We start from the raw sequence: 12,182 nt of genomic DNA on the forward strand, positions 1-12,182 counted from the left end.
AAATTTCAATTTAGTCCTTATTATTGATCATTTTTGCAAACGCCCAAACAAGCTCTAAAATTGTAAAACTTTGCCCGCGGTCCTTAGCAATATTACTAAGCTATTGCAAAAGAATCGTAATTTTCTAAGCTACCACGAATATTTTATGGATTTTTAATCCTATTTAAGCACTAGAAAATTACGTAAAAACAAGGTTCGGTTTACCTTTGCCGATTCCGACTTGAACGCGCCGACGTCGACAATGGGGCTAGCCAAAACCTCGGCCAATTCGAGACTTTTGAAATTTTGCGCACCGATCAATCGTCGAATTTCCGCGAATCGAGGATACATACAAGAACCACATAACACGGGGTTTAGTACATAAAATTTTCAGAATTTTCTAAGCTCATTTAATGCTCGAAAATACACCGCGGTTAGTGGGACCCACCAAAAGCGGTGTCGGAAAAATTCAAATTTATGTCGCTAAGCTCTCGACGAATGGAGCGTCCGGTGGCCTCGGTTTCCTCGTGGGATTCACGGTTTTCGAGAAATTTAGCCCAAAAGTCGAAATGGGCTAAAATCTTCCCGAGCTAAAATCGGACAATCCGCTCGATGGATTTCGGCGTTCTTGGTGTCTATGGAAAGCTCTCGCCGAGTAGATGGTTTTGGACACAAGACCCGGTCCAATCGGACCGGATCGCCGGATGGCCGAGGAAGCTAATGGCGCGCGCAGGGGAGAATCGCGCGTTCCGGCCGACTGGCCGGGAGGCGGCGAGGAGGGCGCAGGGAGGCGCAGGGGAGGGGAGGAGAGAGAAAAGAGAGAGAGAAGGGGAGTGCGTCGCGCGCGGGAGGAAGAGGAAGAAAAAGAGAAGAGACCGGTCCGATTCGACCGGTCCGATCCGGTCGGCTCGATTCGGCGGTTCGATTCAAATACAAAATTTTAAATTTTTATCACGGACCGAAAACGAGGTCCAAAAATTCCGAAAAAATTCCAGAAAATTCAAAAAAATACGTAGACTCTAAATATATTTTTAGTTTTGCCACGTGGTCTTTAAATTAATTTTTAAAAATCATCAAAGTTTATATTTTCGGAAAATCGAACCCGATTTTTAAAATCCGAAAAATCTCAAAAAAATTCCTAAAATTCAAATAAAATTAAAATGCCAAAAATACTCATAAATAATAAAATTTGGGGTGTTACAATTTGGGGATGGTATAGTGAAGAATTGAGATATCAGATTTTGTACTAGTCACACAAACTTCAGATCTTTAGACCATTCAAATTCTTAGCATTGTCAGTGACAATTTCATTAGGAAGGCCGTGTCGGCAGATAACATTATTCTTGAGAAATTTGAGGAATGTATTTTGCCTGATATGTGCATATGATGTTGCCTCAACCCATTTAGAAAAGTAGTCAATAGCCACCAAGATGAACTTGTGCCCATTGGAGGCCTTGGGATTAATAGAACCGATTACGTTAATGCCCTACATTGCAAATGGCCAAAGTGAGACAAGATTAAAAAGCAGATAAGGGGGGACATTTATCGGATCATCATAGATTTGACATTTATGATACTTCCGAAAGTACTCAATGCAGTCTTTTTCCAAAGTAGTCCAGAAGTATTCTCGTCTCATGATTTGCTTGGCCATTATATGCCCATTTGCATGAGTAGCACAATTCCCCTCATGAGTTTCAAAAAGGATCCTCATTGCTTCTTTTGCATCCACGCACCTCAATAATTCGCCATTGGAGCTTCTTTTGTACAAAATTTCCCCACTAGGGAAATATCCCACTGTTAATCTCCTGATCATCCTTCTCTCATTTCTGCTTGCCCCGGGAGGATATTCCCTTGTTTTGATGTAGACTTGGATGTCATAATACCAGGGTTTGCCATTTGTTTCTTCTTCGATCATGAAGCAGTAGGCCGACTCACTCCTTGCTTTGATTCGTAACACTTGTGTTGTCTGTTCCTCTTCCATCTGAGTCATGACTGCTATAGTAGCTAAGGCATCGGCGAACTGGTTCTTATCACGATTGAGGTGAGAGAAAGAAATCTCTTCGAATTTCTTAATCAATTCTAGGAGATATTTTTGATATGGGATTAGTTTCGGGTCTTTAGTTTTCCATTTCCCTTTGACTTAGTAAATGATCAAAGTTGAATCTCCGTATACCTCTAACTTCCTGATCTTTATTTCGATGGCAGCCTGTAGGCACATCACACAGGCTTCATACTCTGCAACATTGTTAGTGCAGTTGAACCTTAGCTTGATAGCTATTGGGAAGTGTTTTCCATATGGGGATATCAAAACTGCTCCAATCCCATTACCGGACAAATTGACCACTCCGTCGAAATACATTTCCCATACATCATTCGGTTCTGTGTCCTCGCTGCTGACTTCATTAACATACTCATCGGGAAATTCAAAATCCAGGACCTCATAATCCTAGATCAGGTTTTCTACTAGGAGATAAGCAATTATGCTTCCTTTTACTGCCTTTCTGGTCATGTAGACAATGTCATATTGAGAAAGTATGACCTGCCATTTTGTTATCCTCCCTAGCACGAACGGGCTTTCAAATACATACTTAATGGGGTCCATTCGGGAGATGAGCCATGTTTTATAATTCAACTTGTAGTGCTTAAGCCGATTTGCTGTCCATGCCAATGCATAACAAGTTTTCTCTAGGAATGAGTATCTCGACTCGCAATCATTGAATTTCTTGCTTAAGTAGTAAATGGCTCTTTCCTTTCTTCCCGTGTCATCGTACTGTCCGAGAACAAAACCCATTGAGCTCTGCTGAACTGTCATATACAGAATCAACGGCCTTCCCACCACGGGAGGAACCAATATTAGTGGATTTGATAGGTATTGTTTAATCTTTTCGAAAGCCTCTTGACAAACTTGATCCCACTGAGTGGTGTTATTCTTCTTAAGTAGTTTAAAAATAGGCTCAGCCTTAGCAGTGAGGTTGAAGATGAATCTCAAAATGTAATTCAGCTTTCCCAAGAAACTGCGCACCTCCCTTTCTGTCTTTGGGGATGGCATTTCTTGAATGGCTCAAACTTTTTCTGGATCCACTTCTATTCCTTCTCACTTACTATGAATCCCAATAGCTTACCAGACCTTGTCTCGAACACACACTTAGCTGGGTTCAGTTTCAGTTGATACTTCCTTAGCCTTTCTCAACACCTGTACGTGACTGCCTCCCTCTCTAGATTTGATAATCATGTCATCCACATACACTTCCACTTCCTTGTGCATCATATTGTGGAATAATGTGACCATGGCGCGTTGGTAGGTAGCTCCGACATTCTTTAACCCAAAGGGTATCACCCGATAGCAAAATACCCCCCCACTGGGTGATAAAAGCAGTTTTGTCTTTGTCCTCCTCATCCATGGGGATTTGGTTATACCCCGATGCCCCGTCGATACACAAAGATTTTCCTAGCCCTGCAGCATTGTCTACCAGCACATTTATGTGTGGGAGAGGGAAATCATCCTTTAAGCTTACCTTATTGAGATCCCTGTAATCAACACATACCCTGATTCTTCCATCCTTCTTCATTATCGGGACAACATTAGCTATCCACTGAGGGTATTTGACCACTTCCAAGAAACCAGCATCATACTAATTTTTGACTTCATCCCTAACTTTGAGTAGCGTGTCAGGATTCATTCTTCTCAACTTCTATTTCACTGGAATTATCCCAAGAATCAGGGGAATCTTGTGCATTACTATTTAAGGATCCAATCCCGGCACGTCATCATAGCTCCACAAGAATACATCAATGAATTCTTTGAGCAAGCTAACCATACTCTCTAATTCTCCGTTATTCACGACCTTAAGTTCCCTCTTCGTTTCCTCAGTCCCTAGATTTATGGTGTGCATTTCATCCCCACAAGGCACCAGGGAGGGTTCATCTTTTTCGCCCTTGTTCTTATATAGACTCTTCTTCGGAATCACTTGAACTAATGGCAGTTATGGGAGTTTTGAAATTAACATAAGGAACTTATGAGTCAATTGAATTATTAGGTGTGAATTGATCAATGGTCCTAAAGCAATGAAAGTGGAGTATATATTAAAAAAAATATAAATTTTAATGGTGAAAGGAAAAGAGAATTAGATATAAAATGCGCTATTAGTTCATTAATACTTCTATCATAAAAAAAAGGGTCCATTTATAGTATTACACTTGTCACCATGGATAGAATGATCAAGGGTTGATAACAAAATGTACTTTACTCGAGATTAAGCACAAGGATATCTTCTGCTTTCCAATTATCAAGCTCTTACCCCTCAGCGATTGTTGAAATTAGTGCCTCAGACAGGGAGTCCAGTTGTATGACATCAATGGATGGTTCTTTAGGAGGCTCTTTACTTCCATCCCCAGGTTCTATCATATTCATGCCATTGCCTGTACCATGATTAGGCAACGGGTTTGAAGTGACGTTGGGAAGAGAGCCATTTCCCTCAATTTTTAACCCCCTATTTCTGATCAGGGTTGTACTCTTCCCTGGAGAGCTCCACAATTATCAGTTGAGTGCCACATTGCCCCACCATGATACTCACATCGGGCACTAGCGTCATACCACCTAGGATATGGTGGCTAAATCGGGTCAAGGGGGATAGGCACTATCTGATTTATACCAAATAGGTATCGGTAGATTTCACTGAGTGGAAGGGGGAGAGGTGGATCAGGATTCCTTGGTGGTCTTGGGTTGGATTAAGGAGCAGGTGGTCTGAAAGGAGTATTTTGATCAGAAGGTCTGGGAAGGATATTGGGGGCAAAGATAGTTTGGGGATGGGGGAGGAACATTCTCTACCATTGGGTTTTGGTTTGGAGGATATGGATTTTGGGCTGGGGTGTATGGGCAAAAATTGTTTTGTGGTGGTAGGTGAGTTTGTCTTGAAATGGAGTGGACATCCCCTTCCTTCCTTTTCCCGAAATTATTAGGCTTTTTCATGGAACCCTCCCCGACCACTTCTTGTAATCTTCCTAATTGGAGGTTCGCTTCAATCCTTTCTCCAGTCTGGATGATATCAGAAAAACTGTTAGAAGTATTCCCAATCATTAAATTGAAGTATGGGGCCTTCAGTGTCTCAATGAACAGAGAGCAGAGTTCATTATTCGTCATCGAAGGATAAACTTTAGCCGCCTTTTCTCTCCACCTCTAGGCATACTCCTTAAAGCTTTCCCTCTCTTTCTGCACTAGGTTTTGGAGGTCTCTTCTTGTGGGGGCAACATCGCAATTGAACTTGTATTGCTTAAGGAAAGCATTAGCCAAATCTTTCTAGGAGCGTAGTTTGCTCCTATTCGATTGTATGCACCATCACAATGCTGCCCCGGAGAGGCTTTCATAAAAGAAGTGGACTAGAAGCCTGTCATCTTCAGTGAGGGCAAACATTTTGGCTATGTAAGTGGCCAAATGGATACGGGGGTCTGAATTTTTGGTATACTTGTCAAAGTTCGAAACTTTAAACTTTGGCGGTACCACTACATCCGGTACCAATCTCAGTGACGATACATTTACTGAGCCATACATGTTCAGACCTTCTATAGCTCTTAGTCTCTCCTCTAGAGCAAACAACTTCTCACTTTCTTTTTCTCTATTTTCACCCCCTGCTGCATAAGCCATTCCTCTGGTTGGGAAATAAGTTGCAGGGTGAACTGGAGGGATTGGTACGAAAGGGTGCAATTCGGCGTTTGAGATAGCTGGATAATAAGAAAAGGGTAAGTCATTATTTGGGAGTGTTGGGTTAACAGTGATCGTTGGATCAGGAATAGGAGGCTGGAAGGTAAAAGAGGTTGAAGCTTGATGGGAATCAACCGTTGTTGGGAATGGGGGAGGTAGTGGCAAATTTGATTATGGTGTAGGTCGGATGGTTTCTTTATTTTGGGACATCTCTTTCATCAGTTCCATCAACTCTGAGACTTGGTCTCTCAATTCTAAAACTTGTCCCTGTAGGTTCTATACTTGTTCCTGGTCTTCTATTATCTTATTTGCTCAGGACCTTGTCAAGTACACTCTATTTGGTTGAACTGCTTGCTCGGTCGGGTTTGCTTTATTTGAAGCAATGTTGGTTTCTTGTGGGAAATAGGTTAGCAGAATAAATTCAGGTAATTTTAAATTATACTGCTGGCGTGGCAATATTTATACACCTATCAAAGTAGGAAGGTGTTTAGATCATTCCAACAGTATGATTCAAAATTACCCTTAAAAAATTTAAAAATATAAATAGAGTAAGGTGAAAGCAAGTATGTCCCTTTTGTCCTAAAATAGGGAGAGTCCTAATATCGGGTAAGTACTATCTAATTGGATAGTTCTATCTTACGAGGTAGTTTGCTATGATTTTTCAGCTACCGTGATAGTTTAGCTCAAGGTCTAATTTTTTAAAGCCATAGGTTCCCAAATTATCCCTATTATAAACAGTAGAGCCTCATTCCGCTACCATGATACTAATGGGAGAATTCCACAGGTATCACAGTAGATGAAACAAGTTCCAATCTGAGCAGAAGCCTTCACGGATACTAACGGGGTAAAACCCACGGGTACCGCTACAAGACTTCCTCCTATTTCTTAAAAGGGTAAGAAAGCCCAAGTATAGGGCTGAAGTGTGTGAGGACATCATGTAAGTAGTTAATGTGTGAAGGGACATATTTACCTCTTCCCTGTATAGGGGAGTTTTTTTTTTAAACGAAGATTACTATAATAAATACGACAATAAAAAAAAGCAAAATAGTTAGAAAGAATAATCATATTAAGACTTTCGAATTTTACAAGTTAAGCCCCCTAATTATGATTTTAATTTACAAGAGCACAAAATTAAATCTGCTTTTGGACCTCTAAACCAGGGTTAAGTTGAAAAAAAAACAAGTCTCCAGTGGAATCTCCAAGTTATCGCAAGGGTTTTTGCGGTCGCTGGACGAATTCTCACTGAATTGGGAAAAGTGAGGAGTCGCCATTTTAATTTTGAGGGAAATTAAAGAAAACCATTTAAGAAGAAATTAAAAACTACTTTGAAAACAGAGATTTTAGTTCAGGGTTCGCATATGGGTGGGGATGGTGTTAGGCACCCCACCTCGTTCCTCAACGAGGGTAAGCAGATTTAATGTTATGCTCATATTAAATTGAAACTGATAATTAGGGGGTTGGAATGATGATGTTAATCCTTTGTGCGGATAAAAGGAATATTTGATATCTCACTATTTAGGATTGCCCAAGAACATAAGTACATGAGATGATCCTTCAATGATTAGATGCAATGTAACAGATTTTTGTTGGGGGTTAATTCGCATATTGAAGTTTTGATATTTTAATTTGGATTTAAGTTAAGAGAATTCGAGTAAAAACTCTCTTCCGATCTCTTAATGTATTCTATTAAAATTTACGCGAGAGATTTCAGATAAGAACTCTTCTCCGATCTCCACATATTTTATTAAGATTTTTGGCCGAGAATTCGGGTAAGAACTCTCCCCTAATCTCTTAGTGTATCTGTTTAAAATTTAAGCGAGAGATTTCAGATAAGAACTCTTCTCCGATCTCCACATATTTTATTAAGATTTTTGGCCGAGAATTCGGGTAAGAACTCTCTCCCGATCTCTTAGTATATTTTGTTTAAAATTTAAATGGGAGATTTCGGATAAGAACTCTCCTCCGAACTCTTTAATATATTGCATTTAAAAATTAAGCTGTGCTCGGGTAAGAATTCTCCCCCAATCTCTTAATGTATTCTGTTTAAAATTTAAATGGGAGATTTCGGATAAGAACTCTCCTCCGATCTCTTTAATATATCGTGTTTAAAAATTAAGCTGAGCTCGGGTAAGAACTCTCCCCCGATCTCTTAATGTATTACGTTAAAAATTAGATTAAGTCGGGATAAGAACTCTCTCCCGAACTCTTAATGTGTTGCGTTAAAAATTAGATTGAGTTCAGGTAAGAACTCTCGCCCAAACTCTTAATGTATTTATTAGAATGGCATTTGTAGGAACTTTGAAACTAAGGATTCAGGTAAAGGGTCATTCTGGATTTCTTTTATGGGAATAGAGTACCGAAGACACAGGAAACCCGTGTAACGCTTTTCCTAGCCTATGGGACCTTATAACTAGATGGAGGACGAAAGATCGAACTCATTGCCGATCTTTCGTGTGATCGCTTTATCCAAACTCTTTGATCCAGTCTCTTTTTAGTTGCTCGCTCGGGATCCAAGCTTATTTTAATTCCAGATCTGTTGTCCTATCGCCTGGGCTCATTCCGTGACCCGATCTCATAATTTGTTTATTTGACCTATTTTGGTTTCCCACCTATTCGACTCTTGCTACACCTGTCTTCCTTTATCATTTTTCATTTATTCAGACTAACAACTCTCATATTAAAGAACTTCTACCTATATATTTCTTCTAGAGTATTTATGAGTCGCTAATGACTCAAACATCTATTCTTTAAAGGAATGAAAACTAAGAAATGATAAATAGAGTTTGCGAATGAATAGAAAAAGAAGACACAAGAAATAATTTTGGGCCTAGATAATCTATTTTGAGATTTGGTGTGACTGGATATAAAAGAAATCTTAAAAGAAAGCTGGAGAAAACAAAACAAGGATTTTCGACAAAATAACAGTTTAGACGCTTACCTGTGGAAAGTTAGGGAGGTAGATGAGCTGACTCCGGTACCCACAAATCTTGCAGAGGTGAAAGCTGATGACCAAAGAACTTGAATTTACCCCAGACAATGAGAACAGTTAGGGATGAAGTTGAGTTTGGGAAAGCAACGCGCAGATATTAGGGTGGTGAAAATGAAGTAGTGTAAATATGGTTTCAGAAGGTAGTGCACAGGCACTAAAAATGAAAATCTCAGGATTCTCCTTTTAGCGGGATACTTTAGAAAACTGGTTTCTAAAGTTTCTCAATACTTCGAGAGCTCAAAATGGTAAGACTGAATTAAATTTCAGAGTCTTTCCACGATAATCACCACCACCTTTTTTTTTTTCCATCTCTTCTATAGTATTGCATGTAGATATTTATAGGGAACAGGTGCCCAAAATGAAGGGTCAAGATCTCACTAGGGCAAGATGGATGGCTTGGATTTAAAAGGACATAATTTGATGTTTGGGAATTAAAGAGAATCAGAATGGAGGGTTGGGATTCTGTTCAGAATATCCGTCCTTTCTCTTCTTAATTCGATGGTCCAGGGTCTTGCCTTACAAAATGGATCCAAAGGCTGGTAATAAAAAGCGCTGAATTTATCGTCTGCTTTTGATCCGAGGGCTCTAGATCCATCCTTACAATTATAATCGACGGTAGAGATCAGGATGTACGGGGCTGCTTTAACTGTTTTGGCGTCTGGCGGCTAGGTGGGCGTCCTTGCAGATGAGATGTGCGGTGAAGATTTGATCATGCCTACAAATGCTTTAACTAACATGGATCTGATGATGAAGAGAGTTAATTGGAAGTTATTTAACCCCTCTACGTTCTCTGATCTCTATAGGTCACCTCCCATTTCTTTCGATCTTCCCATCATGACCATTCCCTTTTCCGATCTCTATCTCTTGCATCAAGTCCCCTCATATTTCCTGATCTCTCTCATTCCTGATCCTTCCTCTCTATCTAACTTGCATTGATCAAAGTAATAAATTCTTCAGTTATCGATGCATCCGCTTCGAGTTCTGTATGCAATAAATGCCAGGGCCCTATATATATGCAGCAGTAGGAAATCACCTTCACATTTCACCTTTCCTTTTTCAGTCTATTTTCAATGCACCACTTCCCCAATTCTAGCTTTTCCGGTGAAAATTCTAATTATGATGGCCCTTTTGATCTTTTTCTGACCATTTCCTTCGCCCCTCGCCTGAAAATTTATGATCGCGATGATCGAAGAGCTATGAGAACGTCATCTAATGACAGTGAGGGAACCGAACTAATTTATCGATCAAGATCAAAAGTGATGGTCGTGCCGATCTTGAATCGGTCTATCGGTATAATTGGTAGATTGATCTCGAACAAGAGGACTGCTAATTTCAATCTTGATGTCGATGATCGCCTCTTGAAGTTCATTTGGCTTTTAACCTTATCGGGCGTCCCGACTGCAGCTCGGTTCTGGTCAATGACATCGGCGATGACTCCGCTCAATATCATGAGAGTCATAGTCACCCTATCTGAGCTGCACATCTATCCAATATTTGTGGTCGGCTTTCTGATCAAACACATCTTTTGATTCAGCCACAAGACTAGGCTTTGACATGGGCCAGCATTAGGAGTAGTCTTTAAGCTAGGTAGAATGTATTGCTGATTTTGAGAGATCGCCCAAATGATGTAATCCAATCTTTTGAGATCGCCTAGATAATATAATTCAATCTTTTGAGATCGCCCAAATGATGTAATCCGATCTTTTGGAAATGAAATGAAAATTTTTATTTGAATGTTTTTCTTTTGTTATTACATTAGTTATTTTTCCGATCTCTGATAAGCATATCCGATCTGATCCCTAGACGACATGTCATTCGCCGATCCATGGGTTTGGAAATTTGTTCAATTTGATGACCTTAGCTAACCAATCTCATTTATTCAATTTTTTATTATGTTTCTGGAACCTTCTTGCGATGTGTAAAAGAGGTGGCTCGGTTCTGCTAACCGATGCGTCACTTGGGACTTCGTGAGTATTTAATGATCAGACGGGTATAAATAGGGGAGAGGTGAGTTAGTACTGGTTCTTCCAAGCCAAGCCGCACTGTGAGATTTTTATCGATCTCCCTTCTTCACTGAAGAATTGGAAGAACCGGTTCTTTATATTGAGGAGCAGGATTTCGAACAACTTTGAGGGTTTCCCACGCAGTTGGCAGTACCTGGTCCCTTCAGTTCCAAAGAATATCACCCTAAATAGAGACGAGGATGCCATGGTAAAGGAATTAAAGTATCAGGAGGCCACTCACAAGTATTCTTATCTGGATGCCGTTATGGCCGAACTGAAGTGATGGCTAATGCAGATGATCACCAATGAAGATTATGAACTGCAGCTCTCTAACCTCGGACCCGGGATCGGTATAACCTGAATCTTTAGCCTCCTGACTTAGGTGATCTCACTAACTTATTTTTCGTGCAGGTATTGCTGGAGGCGAAAACACAAAGGAGAGCCACAAGTAAAAAAGAGAGGTCACTCAGAAAGTGCAAGAAATGAAGATTGTTGCGGTATCCCAGATGCCAGGGCGGGACTCGGTAGAGGTGCCGAGCTCTTCGTCCCGACCTTTGGGACAACCAATCCCAGAGGTGGAGATCACTTTTTCCCCTCCTCGATAGGAAGAACCGCCACCTCTACCTGTTTCTTTAAGTGTGGAGGGAGGGTCTTCCCAACCTGCTATGAGGACCATTTCTCGTGGTGCCCAGGCCCTCATTCACTCTCTAGAGAAGACCTGCTCAGTTTGGGGGAATGCTGGCCTGGCCAAAGTTCTGGGTGCTACCATATGCTTCCAAGACGACCAGAATAGGCTGACTCTAGATAGCATTGATGATCTCTTAGCTCAGATGATGAGCTTGAGCATTGAGAGCCTTGTGAATCAACACATAATTAGAGAAAAGGCTCATCTCTTAAGACAAGAAATTCTGAAGGTGGTCCAAGACGCGGCTTTCGCCCGATCCCAACTTTCGTCTGCTCAGGACTACATCGCCGAGATTAAGGGTCGGACGAAATGTTATGAGGACAGGATAGCCGAACTGGAGCATGAACTCGAAGAAGCTCAGGCCCTCTAAACTACCGATGTCACTTGCCTTACTAAAGAGATCAGAGTGAAAGAAGAAGAGGCCATGACGAGGGAAGCCGGCACTTATATGAATGCACATGGCGATCTTTTGGCCAAGCTTGTAAAGCGCTATCCTAAGGAAGATTTCACCTGGATGGTGGACCTTGTCCCTAGGGGTGAGGATGAGACGAGGAGGAGCCTGAGAGAGAGGGAGAGGATGAGAGAAATGATAATGTACCTGGGGAGCAAGCTGGGGGAGACCTCCTGCCGAATGACTTGTACATTTTATTTTGAAATGAATTGAAGCTTTTTGTTCAATTTCTTGATGAGGTCGAAAAGCGTCCAAATTGTCTGAGTACTTAATTGATTGAATGTAGTTGAACATTAAACTTGAAAATGACTATTAATCAGAAGATAAGAGATCAGAAAAATATTACACGTGAACATGAGATCGAACTAAGTCATGAC

The sequence above is a fragment of the Hevea brasiliensis genome, chromosome 16 (assembly GCF_030052815.1).
Source record: "Hevea brasiliensis isolate MT/VB/25A 57/8 chromosome 16, ASM3005281v1, whole genome shotgun sequence".
Taxonomy (NCBI): Eukaryota; Viridiplantae; Streptophyta; class Magnoliopsida; order Malpighiales; family Euphorbiaceae; genus Hevea; species Hevea brasiliensis.